At 45.5% G+C, this 22,807-nt stretch overlaps 1 protein-coding gene across 2 annotated transcripts in view; it reads right to left on the reverse strand.

Moving 5' to 3' along the window:
• N4BP2 (NEDD4 binding protein 2) overlaps positions 1 to 22,807 on the reverse strand; it is a 1,101,392-nt gene that overhangs the window by 110,529 nt on the left and 968,056 nt on the right. The gene's annotated exons all lie outside the window — the stretch shown is intronic.

The following is a 22,807-nucleotide window of genomic DNA, read 5'->3' on the forward strand; positions in this document are numbered from 1 at the left end:
CAGAGCCAACTTCCTACACTAGCCAACAATGACCTTCAATCAAGACTACAGCTACAGCACATTCAGACCCAATGAGCATACTACCCTGCCAGCCACGGAATGGTGAATCAACAGTCCAAACAATGCCCAACAAAACATGGCCAGGTCCCTTGTGAAAGCAGTAAGGTCAAGAGGACTTGTAATAATCGCCATTGCCCAAATAAGGTGTAAGTTAGCTAAGGAAAAAGATGAGGAGGAGAAGGCCTAGGGCAGAAAAAAATCACCGTATCTGCTACTTCTACTCTGGAAAAGTTAGGCTCACCGGAAGCAGTCACTATCAAGGCACAGTACATCAATATCAATGACCAACAAAGAATAGCAGATCACCTGTCAGTGAGGGATGAATTGGAGGAAAGGAATGGTCAACAGTGAAAATGCGGCTCAAAATCAGGGCAGAACACAACAAACCAGAGGCCTTTGGTCAGGCTCATCAGACAAGGAATAATTTGCTCTACAGGATAAAGGTACCACATAGCCTCCGCACGCCAGGTCCAAGACCCAAAAAAGAGAAACCGCCCAATGAATTCCCTGTAACAACTAACAATAATAAGTAAATCCAAAATGGAGGGAAACACAACAATCTTGAAAACTATCAAGAATAGAAACAACAAACAGCCATCTACCAGCTGTATAGATGAATTTTAGATGATTTTCGAAGCCATAAAAAATTGTTTCAGAACTAAGAAATATCAGAAGGGAGTTCCACAGCCGTCCCACTGACAGAGAAGGATCTGTCATCAAAGTGGGACACTTTTACCAGGAAATAGCAACTAAATGTTGATAATTGGAAGGAGGCAAGTGTCAGGGAAAATGTTTTTGTAAGGAATTCAGGAAGGTGCTGATAGAGCAGCATATCTACTAGCAATAAAGCTTTAAAAGTGATAATTTGTTTCATTGGTAGCCACAACCAGTCTAATTGGAGCAAAACAGGAGAGAGATGTGCTCTTCTCAATATCTCAGCAATTAAACAAGCAGCTGTGCTCTGGACTCATTGCAACTGATCTGTTTAATATGCAAGATAGGTAAGATATTTGGCACTGTCATAAAGAAGCCTGGATAAGAGTATTTAGTACTGTATTAGTAATATTAGGAGTGTCTAAGATAAGGGTGTGATGCTCATGAATGTTTTAACTGCTTATGGAATGCTTTCGCCACTTTAGCTAGTTGGATTTTAAGAAAAATACTGGTATTTATGTCAATACCAAGGTTCCAAATTGAATTTTATTTCTGATGGCCAGTCAAGTTTAAGTGCTATACATGAATGTTCTAAGAATGTCATGGAACGGGGGCCGGTGAATGACTGACCTCTATCCTTCAAGAATGATGTTTATACATATAATGAAATATCTTTGATACTAATTATTAGTTAGAAAATATCACTTTTGAGAAGAGTTATATTTACTTGTCTGTGGTACTGCTAAGTAGCCACAGTCTGCATGCTAATTAGCCCTTATTTGCAGCTGCTACCCTTCCTCTAATGAGGTGTTAAATTCCATCTAGGAGCTAAACAATAGACCACTTTGATTGACAGGTCAACCTGAATGGGCAGTGGTGACTCATCTGAGCTCAGCAGAATACTCAAGGTGGGGGAGGATGCCCGTCCTGTTGGCACAACAGTTTCAAATTCTGCATAACATGTCTGCCTTCAGCACGTAGAACATATGCACCTTTGAAAGGGATCAAACAGCCAAAGATTATAATTGTTGTGTATCCCCTACGTGGTTACAGAGGGACCCCGCTTTGTCTTATTAGATATCTGTCCCATTTTATGTTGGGAATCCAGGGCCTGCTCCAAGCTAGAGTTTTGGTCTTTCATGTGGGTGACACTAGTGATTCAACAGTACACTTCCTTACACACTACACACTCAAAGCTCTCAGAGGCCAAGTTTAGTGTGGGTGATGGTAAAATGGGCATATTTGTAGTAAGGCAAATAGGAACTACTCAAAAAGTAGGTATGCCAGTTCCTGGGAATATTTATTTAATTCGTCAGAAGACTGAAGTGTCAAAGGGTCCCCCTCACCCAAAGGTTGGTGAACCTTACAAACCACGTCCCTCACCCAGGCTTCCTCCGAACACTGTTGGACTTTTAAATCGCCACAAGGCAGACTGAACCTGCATCTGTGAGCTGTGAGAAGGACTTGAGGAGGGTAGACCCCCTTACACTCAAAATCCATGGTGAGAAAGATGTCCAGAGATTATAAGGCTGATCAACTGGGTGGCTTTAAGAACATAATAAAGCTCAAAAGGACACCCTGAGAAAAATCTCAATGGATCAGAGGCAACTGGATTGGGACTGGACTTTGCTGTTTGCCTCTCTCTGACAGTCACTGAGTGGCTTCATGGGGCCATAGAAATGTACTCATATGATTGTTTGGGCACCAGAAGAAAGACTGAAAACGTTAAAAGATTCCAGAGCTTTAGCAGTACCTGATGGAAAATGTATCTGAACTGCAGTTCCATAGCTTCAGGCTGGATTTCAGCTTTCAATCAATCAATCAATCAAATAATTTCTTAAGCGCACTACTCACCCGTTACGGTCTTAAGGCGATGTTGGGGTACAGGGGGGGGGTTTGGGGGGGGGGGGTGCCGGTTACTGCTCAAAAAGCCATGTCTTAAGGTGTTTTCTGAAGGTTAGGAGGTCCTGGGTCTTGCGTAGGTTGGTGGGAGGGAGTTCCAGGTCTTGGCGGCGAGGTGGGAGAAGAATCTGCCGTCGGAGGTGGTGCGTTGGATGCGGGGGACTGTAGTGAGGGCGAGGTCAGCAGAGCAGAGCTGTTGAGTTGGTATGTGGAAGTTTACTCGTTTGTTGAGGTAGGCCGGTCCAGTGGCGTGGAGGGCTTTGTGAGCATGGACGAGGACTTTGAAAATGATCCTTTTGTTGATGGGCAGCCAGTGTAGGGATCTGAGGTGGGTGGATATGTGTTCGTGGCGAGGAAGGTTGAGGATGAGACGTGTGGCTGTGTTTTGCATTTGCTGGCGTTTTCTTTGAAGCTTGGCTGTGGTCCCTGCGTAGAGGGCGTTGCCGTAGTCCAGTCTGCTGCTGATGAGGGCGTGGGTGACTGTTCTTCTTGTTTCTAAAGGAATCCATCTGAAAGTCTTGTGTAGCATGCGAAGGGTGTTGAAGCAGGAGGATGATATGGTGTTGATTTGCTGGGCCATGGAGAGAGATGAGTCTAGAACGATGCCAAGGTTGCGTGCATGGGCGGTGGGTGTTGAGGGTGGTCAGACAGTGGTGGGCTACCAGGAGTCATTCCATGCTGTCTTGTTGGGGCCGAAGATGATGATTTCTGTTTTGTTTGAGTTTAGTTTGAGGTGGCTTGCTGTCATCCATTTGGCGATGTCGAGGAGTCCGGCGTGCAGGTTTATCTTGGCAGTGGCTGGGTTCCTGGTGAGGGAGATGATGAGCTGGGTGTCGTCTGCGTATGAGATGATGGTGAATACGTGGGGGCAGAGGATGTTGGCGAGAGGGGCCATGTAGATGTTGAAGAGGGTGGGGCTGAGGGAGGATCCTTGGGGAACCCGCAGATGATCTTGGTGGCTGGGGACCAGAAGGGAGGGGGCCGAACTCTTTGGGTTCTTTCGGCGAGGAAGGAGGTGAGCCAGTTCAGGGCCTTGTGTCGAATTCCGGCATCAAAAAGGCGTGCGCGGAGTGTATGGTGGCATACAGTGTTGAATGCTGCGGAGAGGTCTAGGAGGATGAGGGCAACCCTTGTCCACTCTTGTCCTGATGTCGTATGTGCAGGCGATGAGGGAGGTCTCAATGCTGTGGTTCTTGCGGAATCCAGACTGGGAGGCGTCAAGTATGTTGTTTTCTTCTAAGAAGTGAGACAGTTGGGCGTTGACTATCTTCTCAGCGACCTTTGCGGGGAAGGGTAGAAGAGAGGTAAGGGACGGTAGTTTGTGAGGTCTTCTGGGTCTGCTTTGGGTTTTTTGAGGAGAGCGTTGACTTCGGCGTGCTTCCAAACGTCTGGGAAGGTTGCGGTGTCGAAGGAACTGTTGATGACGGCGCAGAGTTGGGGAGCAATGATTTGGCTGGCCTTGTTGAAAATGTGGTGGGGGCAGGGGAGCCTGAGTGGATGGAGTTCATGGTTTTGCCGATTTCTTCACCGTTGGTGGGGGTCCAAGTGTGTAGTTGGTTGGTGTGGGAGGATGTTGTGTTGTTGGTTGTGTCGGTGGTGGTGATGGGTGGGTGCTGATGCTGTGAAGCTGTTGTGTATGGCTGCGATTTTGAGATGAAAGTAGTTGGAGAGGGAGTTGCAGAGCACCTTTGAAAGGGATCAAACAGCCAAAGATTATAATTGTTGTGTATCCCCTACGTGGTTACAGAGGGACCCCGCTTTGTCTTATTAGATATCTGTCCCATTTTATGTTGGGAATCCAGGGCCTGCTCCAAGCTAGAGTTTTGGTCTTTCATGTGTCCACACTAGTGATGTGGGAGTGTGGAGGGTCGATGGTGCTGGATTTGGGTTTGGTGAGTTCTTTGACGATGGCAAAGAGTTCCTTGCTGTTGTGTGTGTTGTTGTCTCTGTGTTGTTTGTAGAAGGACCGTTTGGTGGGCCGGATGAGTTGGTGGTGTTTGCGCATGGCTGTTTTGAGGGCAGAGAAGTTGCTCATTGAGGGTTCTTGGCGCCAGGCTTTCTCAATTTTACGGCATTCTCGTTTGGAAGCTTGGAGTTCTGTGGTGAACTAGGGGGCGGTCTTGACGGTGAGGGTGTTGTTGTTTGTTTTCAATGGGGCGAGGGAGTCTGCGCAGGTTGTTAGCCATTGTATGAGGTTGTGGGCGGCGGTGTTGGGGTCGTTGGTGATGGGAGGTGGAGTTTGTGTGAGGTTGGCGATCAGGTATTCTTTGGAGATCTTTTTCCACTTGTGGTAGGGTGTAGTGTGTTGTTGGTGGTGGGTGGGGGCTTTCATGAGGGAGAAGTGGACGCAGTGGTGGTCAGTCCAGTGGAGCTCGGTGGTGTGAGTGAAGGTGATGTTGCTGCTCGAGGTGAAGATGGCGTCAAGTGTGTGTCCCGCTGAGTGAGTGGGTGGGTGAGGTGACCAGTTGCTTGAGGCCGAGGTTTGTGAGGTTGTCCAGCAGGGCTGTGGAGTTGCAGTCATGGGTGCTTTCCAGGTGAAAGTTGAGGTCACCAAGGAGTATGTAGTCTGTGGAGGTGAGGGCGTGGGAGCTGATGGTATCTGCAATGGGGTGCGGGGTCCTGGTGGCCTGTAAATGAGGGTTCCTCTAAGGGTGGTGTTGGCGTTGATGTGTATTAGAAAGTGTAGGTATTCTGCGTTGTCCAGGGTATCATTGGCGTTGGTGGAGATTTTGATGGTGTTTTTGTGTATTATGGCGATACCTCCTCCTGGTTTGTTAATGCGGTCTCTACGGGTGATTTTGTAACCTTCTGGGATGGCTTTGGCTATGTCAGGTTCTGATGAGGGGTTCATCTATGTTTCAGTGAGGAAGGCGATGTCAGGAGAGTATGTTGTGAGCAGGTCCCAAAGCTTGATGGCGTGCTTGTGGACGGAGCAGATGTTAAGGATGATGCAGTTAAGGTGGTTGCGGGGTTTGGTGTTATTGCGGTGCGTGCTGGTGTTGCTGATATTAGTGTGAGTGCAGGAAAAATGGCTTGAGTGGCATGTGAATAGTCCATGTGTGTGTTTGGGGTTGGCCTGGGCGCAGGTGGGGTGCTGGCCTGGGTTGAGGGCATGGAGTTCTGTGGAGGAGTAGTGCTGCTTCGGGGGGTCAGAGAAGCGTGGACCAGGTGGACGGGCACTGGGCGCAGACGGGCTTGCCTTTGGCGCAACTCTGGCGCGCCAGTGCAGCAGCTGCCATTAAGAAGGGGAGGTGGGAGGGAGGAGCAGCTGGGAGGCGGAAGGAAAAGACCAATGGGAGCGCGAGGAGAACAGGGCCGCAGGGGATGCAGCGGCTGGGTCGGGGAGAACCGAAAAGAGCCGGAAAGAAACGGGCGGTAACGCAGAGGGTGAAAACGAAGAGGAAATGAAAAAGGGCACAGGTACAGTCAGAAACAGTGCATGAAACAAAAAACGATTTACATAAAACGCAAGATTACACGAAACACAAAATGTAAAGCACACTCGATACGCCTACCACTAGGCACCAGGGATGAGGTGCAGGCGGGTGCCTGCGGGTGGTGGAGGGCCTCGAACTTCCTTCTAGCGGCAAACAGCGGGGTCAGGCGCACGGAGGCAGGCTGGTGGAGCCAAAGTGGACTCCTGGCCAAAAGCTTTGTCCTGCCTGGGCATCTCTACACCTCAGAAAAAATGACTAAGGGTTTGATTTAGATGTTGGCAAATGGGTTACTTCGTCACAACGGTGATGGCGATCTCATCCACCAAAATCTAAATCCTACAGGAAATAATGGGATTTAGATTTCGGCAGATGGAATATTTGTCACCGTTGTGACGGAGTAACCCATTCGCCAATATATAAACCTGGCCCTAACTCCCATTCTGAGTTAGGACTTAGAAGATTTTCAGCAAAAAAACATCAAAAGCTCCAGAGTGCCAGAGGGACCAACCTATGAGGTATGCAGCCTTTGACTCCACGACAGAGGGCGACTGTAGCATCTGGGACAGAAAATATTTTTCCTCTTAAAAAGTGACAAAGTCCCATTCTACGTTGGAATTTAGAACACATTTCAGCCTGTTTCTTCAAAAAAGTTACAAAGCCCCTTCTTAGAGTCTAGCTTAGAAATGTTTTTGACTTCCAGGCTTTTTAACGGGACCAATCTACTTGGTGTATCCGACATGGGCTCCCAACCGTCCTGAAATTGCACCTTGGTCCCAGTCTACAAGAACCACTGACTTACATTGAAGACTTAGGCCCTCATTCGGACCTTGGCGGGCGGCGGGCGCCGCCCTCCAAGCGGTAACCGCCGAATGACCGCTCTGCGGTCAAAAGACCGCGGCGGCCATTCTGGCTTTCCCGCTGGGCCGGCGGGAAAGACCCTGCAACGAGGAAGCCGGCTCCGAATGGAGCCGGTGGAGTTGCAGGGGTGCGACGGGTGCAGTGGCACCCGTCGCGATTTTCACTGTCTGTTAAGCAGACAGTGAAAATCTTTGTGGGGCCCTGTTAGGGCAGTGCAGGGGCCCCACGACACCCGTTCCCGCCATCCTGGTTCTGGCGGTGAAAACCGCCAGAAACAGGCTGGCGGGAAGGGGGTCGGAATCCCCATGGTGGCGCTGCAAGCAGCGCCGCCATGGAGGATTCCCTGGGCCAGGGGAAAACCGGCGGGAAACCGCTGGTTCCCCTTTTCTGACCGCGGCTTTACCGCCGCGGTCAGAATAGCCCTGGAAGCACCGCCAGCCTGTTGGTGGTGCTTCCGCTGCCCTCCGCCCTGGTGGTCAGAGACCGCCAGGGTTGGAATGAGGGCCTTAATTTTTCTAGGTGCTTTTTCACTATAATTTTTTTTTAATTCATATCTCCTTTTCCCCTTACTGGGTTTTTGTTGTTTTGGACTTATTTCACTCATAACATTATTGTCTTTATTTTAAAATTGGTTGCAAAGGTTTATTTTGTTTCGTGAGACTTTTTTTTTTTTTTACTATTTATGCACTGCTAAATACTTCACACCCTGCCTTTAATTTAAGCCCGACTGCTTTGTTTTATGCTACCGTAAATAGAGCACAGGTTTATTTATTTTTATCTGTATGAGCTCTACCAGGTGGTGACCTTATCCTTTAAGATGAACACTTGTTCACCCCAAACAAGGCCCTAATCTGCTGAAGAAATTTTGTAATTTAGGAAGTTTGTGGGTAATGGCTCACGGAAATTGGAGGAGGACTGTGGAGTAAAATCCTTAAGGCAAAATCCAATTGGTAGATTCTCCAGGTGTTTTATCACCTTGTCATTATTACCTTCACTCCACATTGTTGCAGGAACCCTAGAGAAAACTAAAAGTTTTTGCACGTTTTAATCACTGAGTTTTTTTTTAGGATGTTACTGACAGCGGGCTGACATATTGGGCCAGCATATTTCAATAATAACTTTAAGGACTGAAGCTGAGTATCAAACCATTAATTCTCTGGATTTGGCTCTGGACAAATCTGAAGAAGGCAGACTCAATACCTTGGTTTGGATATCTCAGAACAATGCTTAAGTAACTAATTTTGTATTATAAGTGCTTGATTACATCATTTTGCTGCTCATCAACTTTGCAATATTTAAAGAGATATATTTATAGCGGTGGATCCTCCACTAAGGCGGAGGAGCGTCACCCTACTGCTTTATGCAGTGAAGGAAAGGTAAATATAAAATTATAATAACCCAACGTGCACAGGGCCCTACTCCCTGTCTGAGCTTCGAAGCATAGCGCTCAGACCAATCACAATGCTGCTGTCATGCAGTTGACAGCAGCATCATGATTGGAGGGGAGTCTGAAAGCCTGTGTGCTTCCAGGAGTCTGGGGAGGAAGGAGAGACAGGACCATCTCTCCCAACATGAAAGGTAAGTTGTTTTTTATTTCATATATTTTATATACCCACCACCCCCATTGACAAGTGGTCGCCACTGTATATTAAGAACATGCAACATGTGAAGCATTTTTATAATATGACAAAAATACTTTGGGGAGATATCTGTAAGCTCATTCCAGTGGTCTCACAAGTTATATCTTGACAAGTAGAGGCAACGGATGAGGGACAGGGTGTCCTGTAATGCGACTAAAAATTGTTCACTGTGATGCACTCTTTGACTCTATGGAAACATAAGACCATCTTATATTTTTAACATTTACACACCATAAGATTTCTATCACTGAGTGGCAGACATCCTTCACCTTGATTAGGTGGCTGCAGTATTGCATTAAACATGACATTTGTCTGACTTCTTAACAATTTTTACCAAAACATGAAAATTCTCCTTCCGCTTCCTCTTTGAGGCTTAACCAAATCTGTGTTCCCTAGATATTCTGAGTGGGGGGTATTCTATGGGGTTGAGCAGGAATCCACACACTAGACACTAATTTTTGATGTGAGAGAGTCAATTGGTATGTCTGCAGCATTTGACTCTGGGTTGACCAGTGGAAAACCCCAGAGTTTCTGAAAACTAGACAGGGGAATCCACGGTGATCCATGAATCTCAAAAAGTTTTATTATCCAGAACCCCCTGGAAACGTCATAGTATTGGTAAAAGAATTACAATTCTTTTTTTCTGGGAAATGGAGGGGGAGGATGAGGAGGTGGGGAGAGGGTCTCCCAGCAGGGAAACAATCCCTGTTTAAGAAAAAACTCAAACACTGTCTGGGCTCCTCACTAGTGATGTCTGTGTGCTTGTCTGTTTCCTAACAAGGAGACGGGTCCTGCTTATTTTTTACTTGAGGATAAGAAAAAATACAAAGTAAAGGGCTGTTTGGATTTTTTATTGAGGGAGAATAAAAATCCAAACAGCACCTGGCCTTCTTGCTGGAGCACAGACATGCTTGTGTGTCTAAGCACCAGCAAGGAGCCATGTACTGTTTGGATTTTTTCAGAGGATTAGAAAAATTACAAATAGTGTCCATCTCCTTGCTGGAGCACAAAACTGTGTGTCTGCACAATAGAAAACAGTCAGGCATTGTTTGGGTTTTTCTTCAATGGGGAATAAGTGGGAGGTAGGAAGGGTGGAGCTGGACTGCTCCTCCCACCCTTTCATGCACCTCCCTTGCCAGAAAAGCGTCTGGATGCGGCAGGAAGGCCTACAGGGGAGTTATGGTCAGTAATACCTGCCCTTAGCCCTGCTGACCAGCTCAATCAATGTAGAGACCTTGAAGGGGCTACGGGATCTCTCCTAGGCTCATCCGGTATGTATGTGTAGTCACTAGTGACATGATACACATATTAATGAGGAGGACAGGAAGAGAGCACTGGGAGCACTAAGGAATTTGCTGGTGCCCAAAACAGATCAGGCAGTGGCAAACTAATTCCCCCCCTTACCCACACAACAGAAGAGTTTGCCCCCGCAAACGCATGGCGGGGGGAGTTGTGGGGAGGGGTCATTGCCCTGAGCAGATTATATATATATATATATATATATATATATTCACTGAAAAAACAAAGGTTACAAGGACATTATAGTTAGGCTAACATTTCAAACGTACAAAACCACAGAAATTCATCTGTTATCATAAGAGTTATCTCAAGTAAATATAACTTGTGACCTAAGATAACTATAACTCATGCCCCCACCATGCACAGTTTTTTTGTAAAAAGGTTTACTGCAAGTATTGCATTGATATTATCGGTGAAGTTATCAAAGATGTCATGAGTGTTGTAATTTGTGTGGTAATTAGCAGTACATGGTGAGGGCGCGAGTTATAGTTACGTTAGGGCACGAGTTATAGTTACTTGAGATAACTCTAAGAGGTGAATTTCTATGGTTTTGTACGTTTAAAATGTGAGCCTAATTATAACGTCCTGGTAACCTTTGTTTTTTTTCAGTGAAGTTCTATTTTTTTTTTTTTTATTCTATTTCCTAACTATAACGTCCCTGTAACCTTTGTTTTTTTAAGTGAATTTCTATGTTTTTTTTTAACGTATAGTAATGAAAATGTCACTTACCCAGTGTACATCTGTTCGTGGCATCAGTCGCAGTAGATTCGCATGTTCTGCAATAGCTCGCCATCTGGTGTTGGGCCGGAGTGTTACAAGTTGTTTTTCTTCGAAGAAGTCTTTCGAGTCACGGGACCGAGTGACTCCTCCTTTTGTCTCCATTGCGCATGGGCGTCGACTCCATCTTCGATTGTTTTTCCCCGCAGAGGGTGAGGTAGGAGTTGAATTGTAGTAATAGTGCCCATGCAATGGAGTGACTAAGTATGCACTTATTTAAGGTTGAGATGATACATATATAAATAATTGAAGGTAACTTCCAAACTGCTACAGGCTCCCGGGGAGGCGGGTGGGCACATGCGAATCTACTGCGACTGATGCCACGAACAGATGTACACTGGGTAAGTGACATTTTCAGTTCGATGGCATCTGTCGCTGTAGATACGCATGTTCTGCAATAGACTAGTAAGCAGTTATTTCCCCAAAAGCGGTGGATCAGCCTGTAGGAGTGGAAGTAGTCTGAAATAATGTCCTTAATACAGCTTGACCTACTGTGGCTTGTTGTGCGGATAACACGTCTACACAGTAATGCTTGGTGAATGTGTGAGGCGTAGACCATGTGGCTGCCTTACATATTTCTTGCATTGGGATGTTTCCTAGAAAGGCCATGGTAGCACCTTTCTTTCTGGTTGAGTGTGCCCTTGGTGTAATGGGCAGCTGTCGTTTAGCTTTAAGGTAGCAGATTTGGATGCATTTAACTATCCATCTGGCTATACCTTGTTTTGAAATTGGGTTTCCTGCATGAGGTTTTTGAAATGCAATAAAGAGTTGTTTAGTCTTTCTGATGTTCTTTGTTCTGTCAATGTAATACATTAATGCTCTTTTGACATCTAATGTATGTAGTGCCCTTTCAGCTACGGTATCTGGCTGTGGAAAGAACACCGGAAGTTCCACTGTTTGATTTAGATGGAACGGTGAAATAACCTTTGGCAAAAATTTAGGATTGGTCCTTAGGACGACTTTATTTTTGTGTAGTTGTATAAAAGGTTCCTGTATAGTAAACGCCTGAATCTCGCTTACTCTTCTCAGGGAAGTAATGGCGATGAGAAATGCCACCTTCCAGGTTAGGAACTGTATGTCGCAGGAGTGCATGGGTTCAAAAGGTGGACCCATAAGTCTAGTTAGGACAACATTTAGGTTCCATGAAGGAACAGGTAGTGTTCTTGGTGGTATAATTCTCCTAAGGCCCTCCATGAATGCTTTAATGACTGGTATTTTATATAGGGAAGTTGAATAGGTAGTCTGCAGGTATGCAGATATTGCTGCAAGGTGAATCTTAATGGAAGAGAAAGCTAGGTTAGATTTTTGTAAGTGAAGCAAGTAACCCACTACATGTTCTGGAGTTGTGTGTAATGGTTGTATTTGATTAATATGGCAGTAGCAAACAAACCTCTTCCATTTACTTGCATAGCAGTGCCTGGTGGATGGCCTTCTTGCTTGTTTTATGACTTCCATACATTCTTGGGTAAGTTGTAAGTGCCCGAATTCTAGGATTTCAGGAGCCAGATTGCTAGATTCAGCGATGCTGGATCTGGGTGTCTGATCTTTTGGTTGTGCTGTGTCAACAGATCTGGCCTGTTGGGCAATTTGATGCAGGGTACCACTGATAGGTCTAGCAGCGTTGTGTACCAGGGTTGCCTTGCCCAAGTTGGTGCTATCAATATGAGTTTGAGTTTGCTTTGACTGAGTTTGTTTACCAGGTAAGGAAGGAGAGGGAGAGGAGGAAAAGCGTAAGCAAATATCCCTGACCAGTTCATCCATAGGGCATTGCCTTGGGATTGTTTGTGTGGGTATCTGGATGCGAAGTTTTGGCATTTTGCGTTCTCCCTTGTCGCAAACAAGTCTATCTGAGGTGTTCCCCAGAGTTTGAAATAAGTGTTCAGTATTTGGGGGTGAATTTCCCATTCGTGGACCTGTTGGTGATCTCGAGAGAGATTGTCTGCGAGTTGATTTTGTATCCCTGGTATAAACTGTGCAATTAGGCGAATTTGGTTGTGAATTGCCCAATGCCAAATTTTTTGTGCTAACAGGCTTAACTGCGTGGAGTGCGTCCCTCCCTGCTTGTTTAGATAATACATTGTTGTCATGTTGTCTGTTTTGACGAGAATGTATTTGTGAACTATTATTAGTTGGAAAGCTTTTAGTGCTTGAAAAACTGCAAGAAGTTCTAGGTGATTGATATGCAGTTTTGTTTGATGTACGTTCCATTGTCCTTGTATGCTGTGTTGATCGAGGTGTGCTCCCCACCCTGTCATGGAAGCATCTGTTGTTATTACGTATTGTGGCACTGGGTCTTGGAAAGGCCGCCCCTTGTTTAAATTTATGTTGTTCCACCACAGAAGCGAGAGGTAAGTTTGGCGGTCTATTAACACCAGATCTAGAAGGTGACCCTGTGCTTGAGACCACTGTGATGCTAGGCATTGTTGTAAGGGCCTCATGTGCAGTCTTGCGTTTGGGACAATGGCTATGCATGATGACATCATGCCTAGGAGTTGTAATACCATCTTTGCTTGTATCTTTTGTGTTGGATACATGCGTTGTATGATGGTGTTGAAATTTTGAATTCTTTGTGGACTTGGAGTGGCTACTCCTTTTGATGTGTCTATTATGGCTCCCAGGTATTGTTGTACCTTGCGTGGCTGAATTTTGGATTTTGTGAAATTGACGGTGAACCCTAGTTTGAAGAGGGTTTGTATGATATGATTTGTGTGATTTGAGCACTCTATTAACGAATGGGCCTTGATTAGCCAGTCGTCTAGATATGGGAACACATGTATTTGCTGTCTTCTGATGTGTGCAGCGACTACCGCTAGACATTTGGTAAAGACTCTTGGTGCGGTTGTTAATCCGAAAGGCAGTACCTTGAATTGGTAATGTATTCCTTTGAATACAAACCTTAGGTATTTCCTGTGCGATGGGTGTATTGGTATATGGAAATAAGCATCCTTGAGGTCTAAAGTTGCCATGTAGTCGTGCAGCTTTAGCAATGGCAATACTTCTTGTAGTGTGACCATGTGGAAGTGGTCTGATTTGATGAAAGTGTTGACTACTCTGAGGTCTAGGATTGGTCTCAGTGTTTTGTCCTTCTTTGGTATCAGAAAGTACAGTGAGTAAACTCCTGTGTTTATTTGTGTGTTTGGCACTAATTCGATTGCATTCTTTTGCAATAGTGCCTGCACTTCTATCTCTAGGAGATTGGAATGGTGTGTTGTTAAATTTTGTGCTTTTGGTGGTATGTTTGGAGGGAACTGTAGAAATTCTATGCAGTAACCATGTTGGATAATTGCTAGAACCCAAGTGTCTGTAGTGATTTTCTCCCATGCTCTGTAATAATGACCTATTCGTCCCCCCACTGGTGTTGTGTGGAGGGGGTGAGTGACATGTGAGTCACTGTTTAGTAGTAGGGGTTTTGGGGCTTTGGAATCTTCCTCTATTTCTAGGGAATTGCCCTCCTCTATATTGTCCCCGAAAACCTCCTCTATACTGTCCTTGGTAACTGGACGGTGTGGCTTGTGAGGTGCTGGCTTGTGTGCTTTGACCCCGAAACCCCCCTCGAAAGGGCGTTTTACGGAATGAGCTGTAATTCCCTCTGCTCTGCGGGGAGTAGAGTGCGCCCATGGCTTTGGCAGTGTCCGTATCTTTTTTGAGTTTCTCAATCGCTGTGTCCACTTCTGGACCGAACAGTTCTTTTTCATTAAAAGGCATATTGAGAACTGCTTGTTGAATCTCTGGTTTAAATCCAGACGTTCGGAGCCATGCATGCCTTCTGATAGTTATAGATGTATTAATTGTCCGTGCAGCTGTATCTGCAGCGTCCATGGAGGAGCGGATCTGGTTGTTGGAGATGGCCTGTCCCTCCTCAACCACTTGTTTTGCCCTATTTTGGAAGTCTTTGGGCAGATGTTCAATGAGATGTTGCATCTCGTCCCAGTGGGCTCTGTCATAGCGCGCAAGTAGTGCCTGGGAGTTCGCGATGCGCCACTGGTTTGCAGCTTGTGCTGCGACTCTCTTACCAGCTGCATCAAACTTGCGGCTTTCTTTATCTGGGGGTGGTGCATCTCCAGATGTGTGAGAGTTGGCCCTTTTTCTAGCTGCTCCTACAACAACAGAGTCTGGTGGCAGCTGTGTTGTGATGAAAGCCGGGTCCGTAGGAGGCGGCTTATACTTTTTTTCCACCCTTGGTGTGATTGCCCTATTTTTGACCGGGTCCTTAAATATGTCTTTTGCGTGCCGGAGCATACCAGGGAGCATAGGCAGGCTTTGGTAGGAGCTGTGGGTGGAGGAGAGTGTGTTGAACAAGAAATCATCCTCGACCTGTTCTGAGTGGAGGCTTACGTTGTGAAATTGTGCTGCTCTAGCCACCACCTGAGAGTACGCGGTGCTGTCTTCTGGTGGAGATGGTTTTGTAGGGTATGCCTCTGGGCTGTTATCTGACACTGGGGCGTCGTATAGGTCCCATGCGTCCTGGTCTTGGTCACCCTGGCTCATGGTGGTGTGAGCTGGGGAGTGTGATGGCGTTTGTGCTGGTGAAACGTTAATCACGGGCGGAGGAGAGGGTGGTGGTGTAACTCTTTTCACCACTTTTGGTTGTGGTGCTTGTTCCGTCTGGAACTCCAACCTTCTCTTTCTCCTAATGGGGGGAAGGGTGCTTATTTTTCCTGTCCCCTGCTGAATGAAGATACGCTTTTGCGTATGGTCCGCATCAGTTGCTTGTAGCTCTTCCTCAAACCTATGCTTCTGCATTTGGGAGGTTAGCGAGTGCTCTTCTGTATAAGAGCCTGAAGCTGGGTCGCTTGCAGTTTGTTTCGGCATCGAAACTTTGTCTGCGTGTTTTTTCGGCTCCGAGGTGACTTTTTTCCTTTTCGGGGCCGAAACCTCTCGGCGTTGATCTGTTTCGGTGCCGCTGTCTCGGCGTCGAGCCGTGTCCACACCGGCATCTCGGTGTCGAGGCTTGTCTCCAGCACTTTCTCGGTCCCGAGAAGGCTGCGTGCCGGTGTCTCGACCGGAGTCGGACGATCTCGGCACCGTTTGGGCCTTTTTCGGTGCCGACGGTCGGTCACCGATTTTATGGGTTGAGCCATGGCCTGGTGGCAGTGGCGTCCCCTGGGCCTTGTAAATGTTTCTTTGTGTGGTTTTCGACGTCTTACTCACGGTTTGTGTATCGTCGAATCCTTCGGAGTCTGAGTCTTGGATCGAGAAGGTACCTTCCTCTTCCTGTTCCTCGAACTCCCGTCGGGCTGTCGGTGCGGACGCCATTTGAAGTCTTCTGGCTCGACGGTCTCGGAGTGTTTTTCGGGACCGGAACGCACGACAGGCCTCGCAGGTGTCTTCGCTGTGCTCAGGTGACAGGCACAGGTTGCAGACCAAGTGTTGGTCTGTGTAGGGGTATTTATTGTGGCATTTGGGGCAGAAACGGAAAGGGGTCCGTTCCATCGGCGTTCCTCAGCACGCGGTCGGGCCGACCAGGCCCCGACGGAGGATCGAAAAACTACCCCGAAGGGCACCGGAGCTCTTCAATCTTCGATGCGGTGTTGAATGTAAGTACGCCGATCCCGAACGCAACAATACCGACGAAAATCTTCCGAAATTAACTATTTTTTCTGTTCCGAAACTCGGAGCGACAGGAACACGTCCGAACCCGATGGCGGAAAAAAAACAATCGAAGATGGAGTCGACGCCCATGCGCAATGGAGACAAAAGGAGGAGTCACTCGGTCCCGTGACTCGAAAGACTTCTTCGAAGAAAAACAACTTGTAACACTCCGGCCCAACACCAGATGGCGAGCTATTGCAGAACATGCGTATCTACAGCGACAGATGCCATCGAACTTTTCATTACAATATGTTAATCTAACTACCGTTACGCACGGCCAACCGCCTATAAACACCCAACCTCGCACTGTACATGACCTTCGCCTGTGCAGAGCAGTGGTTGCCTCAAGGCCTGGCCTGTAGCCAGACCCTATGGCCAACCCCCCTTACTACACAACCCTACATTGCGTATGGTCCTTTAGCCATGCACGGTGGGAGTTGCCGCAGCCTGGTTCTCTGGGTGTGAGAGGGTGTATCTGGTGATGAGAGTGGCTGTGAAAGTCTCTGTCTGGGTGTGAGAGTGCGTGCATCAGTATCTTAGTGGGTGCGTCAGTGTGTGCGCATTTCTGTGAGTGGGTGAATGAGGGTGTCAGTGGGTCTGTGAGTGGGTGTGCGAGAGTCTGATTGGGTCTATGAGCGGGTGCGTGAAGGTCTGAGTGGGGCTGTGAGTGTGTGTGTAAGGGTTTGAGTGGGTGTGTGAGTGGGAGAAAGAGATTGAAAGTGAGTGAGAGGGAGAGAGATACAGAGTTTTTTAGGCTTTGATGGATGATATGCGTAGAATGAGATAATTCTGGAAAAATTGAAAAGAATGACGTGTTTGTCAATTAAAAAGAGTGAGATCACCTTTCAGTATAAACCTTAAACTTTTGAAGTTTAAAAGAAATGAAAGGAGGGAAATTATCACCGACACACCTGGAGTAGAACTCTCAACTGTCAGTGTGAGGGTCTGAGAACTTACCCATTAGGCCATAGTGATTATTTTGCTTTGTCCAGACATAAATATGACATTCAGCCCGCACACTTCGATAAGACAGAGACATGAATGCTCCATTACTAGGAAGGTTTAACAGTTTAAACACTAGTAAATAAACTGGCCCACTGCCCTGATATACTGGGCTTTGAACCATCAACCTACTGAGTGTCAGTCCAAGAGCTTTACCAGTAAGTCAGAAAAGACTGTTCTGCTTTGCATGAAAACGTAACTATAACATTCAAACCACACATCTTGCTAGTCTAACTCTTTGAAGTCACTGCATGGAGAGACCATGCAATAACAATCTCTCTGTCTCTTCCAACCTATTATTGGACGGAAGACAGAGAGAGAGAGAGAGAAAGAGAGTGAATGAGAGGACCATAGGAGGGAGCCCATTAAATTAGCGATGCGCCATTCTGTGACAAAATGGTTACCTTTCAGTTTCAGAAGCCAAACAGAACAGCAGTGGTGAGTGATTCTGATGGATGAAGGGAAAAGCAAGAACATCCAACATCTTTTACAATTCTGTTACACTTGCAGAGCATAATTTTTACCTAATCGTTATTTTCTAATACTTATTCGATTTCTCTTTTTTTTTTTTTTAGCAGTTACAAATGCGCTTTTTGGCACCAATCACATTACACAATATTCAGCATTTAATCAGGTTTAACACTCCGGATCTAGCACCATAAGCAATTTAACAAGTATTTACATGACTAAACAGATGAGTTTTTTAAATGTTGTGCTTGATATTTAATTCATACTGGATCGAAATCACTAGCGGCACTCACACTCACGCTCAGTTCAGCAATTAAGCACGCTTGCAAATTAAATTAATCCCATCCCATTTAATGTGGCCTTCACATCACTAACATTAGCAACATAAACACGTGCACATCATGAAAGGCCAGGGGAAAGGAAGCCTAGCAATCAAAATCGAGGAGTGTTATCGCACAACGTTTCCGAGCTGACAGGTTTTGCTTGGGATGTGACAGACAACATGATCGCCTGGCAATGTTATTGCTTCCAATCAGCTACAGTAACAGGCTTGCTGAGCCAGGAAGCCCAGAAGATCAGCAGGCATAGCCTTCGGGTACAGAGTTGTGTTTCCCATGGTTCACAAGAGATTTATGTGCAGCTGAGCCTTCCACAGGCCTTTCTTTGTAACTGAACTTGAGTGCATACAGCTGCGCCTCTCCTTTCCATGCAAATGCTATGTACAGTACTCAAGTTTCTCCCATTGAATGAGTGCAGTTAGTTTTCATTTAGATGATATGGGAAGTGTGCAGGTTGATCCTCTCCATGCACTGTTACCCCCTCCAAGACTCTGTGGCCATACCACCCTTACCTCCCAGTGTATGCAACCGCCTCTATCCATATTATGATCAGATGGTCTCTCTGCAGCTGTAGAAGCAAATTGTTTCTTAGCTTGAGAGTAGGCTGGAAGCATCTGAGATGTATTCTTGCAGACTCAGGATATACTAAGCACCTGCACATCTAAGTCTTCACAATAGTGTTGAACTGAGGACAAGTAGGAGTTAGCAGAGGGGCCAGAGAGAGCAGACGAGCTTCCCAACAGGGCTTTCAAGTAGTGGTTGGGGGGATATTATTGGTGTTCGGGTTTCTGTTCTTCATGTTATACTGGGATAATCTAACTGTCCCTATGCATTTAATGTGTTTGAGTGGCAAGGAAGGAAATATTGTTCTGTTGATAAGGTTGGACTAGGAGACCCGATTTATAAACTTTGATCCAAAAAGTGACTGAATTGCGTGATCCTGGAAAAATCTATTTTTCTCTTACTGCCCGAATGTGCCAAAATCTAGATGCTTAGAAACATCTGGACATTGGTATTAAGCGTTTCATTATAAAATAACTGTGTTATTAAGTTTAGTCTGAAAGTGCATTGAGGTAATTCTCTTTACAATGTTGTGCTTCCCTAACACACTAGATACAAGCTTCTATAAAGGATCAAGACAGAACATTTTCCTACTTTCAGGGCACCAGCCAGCATACTTTTAGTTAGATTGCAGGGCAAACCTTACACAGGGTACTAGCCAGGTAAATTGGCTTTGCAGTATTTTTTCCAATCTCAAAAGTGTGTGTCATTGTTTCTGTCTATGCAGGCCCCTGCCTGCATGGTTTGAATAAGCACGGATCTCAGGTCAATTGTCTTCAACTGCAACTGAGTATCACAAGTAACACAGAACCCTTACAATCACCTAGGGTCGATTTAGTCTGCTATTTTGAATGTATTGAAGCTATAAACAAAGGAGTTCCTCACGTCTTTGTCAACTGTAGTATTAAATCAGGAAATGATCAAAAGCACAACAAATCATTTTCCTTGTATTCATACAAACTAATTCTTGACAATGATCTAGAACAACATTCTTACAAATGGAAATCATACACATTATTTCATACCCTATGTGTGATGTATCAACATTAAACATGTAGTGCAACTGTGCTTGTACTCCTCACCAATCAGTGATCGCAGGCAAAAAGGGAATATTTTATAATAAGAATGGAAAATCAATGCCAATTCCATCACTTAAATCAAAGAATGTACGATCAGTGCCCATTGATTGATTAGTCCTATAAAGTTTGGGAAAAGATTATACAAGGGATAGTGGAAGCAGTGCCTAATTGCCATAGTCTTTTCTGATAGCTTCCACAGGAAACCTTTCTGCTTAATGTCCTAGATAGTGCTGTTAATGAGTTTCAACCCTGATTCAATTAAGGGTCACCTCACGAATGTGAACCACTGGCCTGTCGTGGGATGATGGGGGTACAGATTTTAATAAGTATATGACTGGTCCCCTACCTTAGTTGTAAATGAAGGGAAGAAGAGATTCCATACCTTACTAGAGGTCTGCAAAAAAAGACGCTTTGGTGCCTAAAAACCCACTCATCTACCATTCAGCTTTGTAATACTCTTACCTAGCTGCCAGTTGCTAACAGGTCCATTTTTAAAAAGCCCTTTGTATATGCCAGCGCACCTACTACAAGTATGGCTCTGTTTAACTTCAACAATACTTGTCCTCTTTTTAGCTGTCTGGAGCTCTTCGCTTTATCAATGAAAATGTTTTAAAGGTTCCCAGATTCAATTAATGGTAGGCAGTCTTTTGTCACTTGCCAGCCAACAATGGAATTCTCTTCTGCCTACCTTGTGTGCTGCCACAAAACACCTGCAATTCTGTAAGTAATGAAAACCCTCTTAATTCTGGAAATGCAATTTGTCTTTTCTTGAATCCACGTTGGTACCAGGACACCTTGTTATTGTATCAGTACACCATATGCATGTGTAAATATGTTTAATTATTTAGTATTCGTTCTTGCAACAACAGTTCTCAAACCAAGTGCTCTGGGTACAATTGCTAGCACTCATTAATAAAATATTTTCCATTTTGTTAATTATGCACCGAGTTGGGGTCTTGTACCATCAATGTTGTGGCTTTTTGGCTGCTGATAAAGATTATCAATTTGTTTCTTAGGTACAGATTTGCCCGTGCCCTGTGCCCTATGCCCTATGCCCATTCATTCCAATTCCATGGCGCCGCATCGCAGTGAAAGCAACATTAGTAAAGGTGTTGTCTAATATGTGAGGGCATGTGCTCATGACTCTATACCATGTTGTTCCAGATCATTCTTTTCTTTTTCACTAAATATCACGTGCCGACCATTTGTTTTCTCAACAAATATGCTAAGGCCCTTCAAGTGTTTTCAATGTAGTTTAATGTCTTTCCAATGGACTACCCCAAAGTACTTGAGAATAAGTGTCTGATTCACAAAGGGCAATGCGCTGTGGCACGAAAAAGGCAAACCAATGGCAAGTCCATCTGTGCCCTTACTGCATCAGTAGATAAGACTGTACAGCAAATAATGTATTACTATTGTAGTTAAATCCATGTTTTATGTCATATTTGATACTAGGGTAGCTGACTGCGAGGGTTTTGTCTTCTTGCTCAAAGTCTCACTTAAGTTTTCCCTCTCTGAAGAACTGATTTATTGTCTTCAGTGACTAGATGCCAGTTTCTCTAAAACTATGACTTCACCTGCAGAAGGAAATATAGCACGTCAAAATCTACTAGAAGGCCATAAGGAAAACCTGCTCGGTTTTCTTCCCCACAAGAATTGAGGGTTGCTCTAATCTTCTAAAGAAATATTTGCATTGGACAAAACCAAGCTAGATCCTACATCCAGGTTCCCTACTGTAACCTTGTTGCTACTTAGATGGAATGATCTGTTGTTTTTCCCCCTAGAATGATCCAGCCGCTGAAGTTTGAGAATCGCACAATCAAGAGGGTCCATGCTTGTCTTCCTTCAAGTCTATTCAGTAAGATAGTCTTGTGAATTCTATCAATTCAGGCTCTGCTCTGGACTGTACCCCTGTTAATAACAATACTGCTTCTGTGATGCATTCCACTCTGATAGATCTTCTGAATATGTCAATCTCCTTTGCACAGGTCCCGTGTTCATGGAAACATGCAGTAGTGATTCTACTACCATAGACCCAACTAAACTCAAAAATTGTCACCGATATCTCTTTCTTTTCCAGTTAGGGTAATATAAGAACAAGTTACTTACCTTCAGTAACACTCTTTCTAGTAGAGACTCTATCTAGCTGCAGATTCCCCACCTTTTGAATAATCCCCAGGTGTCAGATTGGATCCAAAAACCTTTCAGCAGTACCTCCCTGTGCCAGTTGGTGGTGTTGTGTGGCTCCGTACTGCTCTCGTTCTGTTCTGGAAATGATATGCGGAGCCTATATAGCCACCACTCCTGCACGCTAACCCATGCCCCCAGACACAGAATCTCAAAAGCAAATTAGTGCAACCAGTGAGCGGATTTCTAGACCTGAGATCTTATTAAAGGACAGAGTCTAATCACAGAACAGGGATCATGGAAGGTTGGTGAGGACTCTGCAAGTAAGTAACTTGTTTTTCCGATAGACTTCTAGCTGTAGATTCCTCACCTAATGAATAGATAGCAAAATAGTACCTATTTGGAGGTGATTTGTGGTTGTACTCAAACCAGAAATTCCGGTGTGTGGTTGGACTCAAATGGGAAAGTCCTGCAGGATAGAGAAGGAAGAATGCTCAAGCTGATACAGCTGGCAAGTCTGGGCAGATAATCCCAGGGAACAAGCCATGACCCTGCTCTCCTTGAACCACTTGAGAACAGAGTCTGCTTTGTCCCCAAATAGGCAAGTTCCGTCAAATGGCATGTGCATGAGAGACAACTGGCTATCGCTTGAAAAACCGGTGGACTGCAGCCAAGTGTGGAGATGAATGGTGACACTGGTGCCAACGGTCAGTCAGTTGTGCCTAAGCCACAAGGAATTGTGAACTTGGCCGCATAACGACAGCCCAGTATATCCTAGGCGAGGACAGGTCAGAGATCTTCAAGGACACCTGGGAGGTCATGCGCACCTGAATCCTAAAAAGCGTGAGAAAAGTGCCCCAGCAGGCAGCTGGGGTTTATGGACCAAGCTGGTAGGTGAGAAGACAATTTTCCCAAATGTCTCCACCAGTTATTACTCCCTATCAGGAAGAGTAGGTGGGAACATGTTGGGGTTAGTTTTGCTAGCAAATGCCTGCAACACCAAACTTTCAGGG

This window comes from Pleurodeles waltl, chromosome 1_2, assembly GCF_031143425.1.
Source record: "Pleurodeles waltl isolate 20211129_DDA chromosome 1_2, aPleWal1.hap1.20221129, whole genome shotgun sequence".
NCBI lineage: Eukaryota > Metazoa > Chordata > Amphibia > Caudata > Salamandridae > Pleurodeles > Pleurodeles waltl.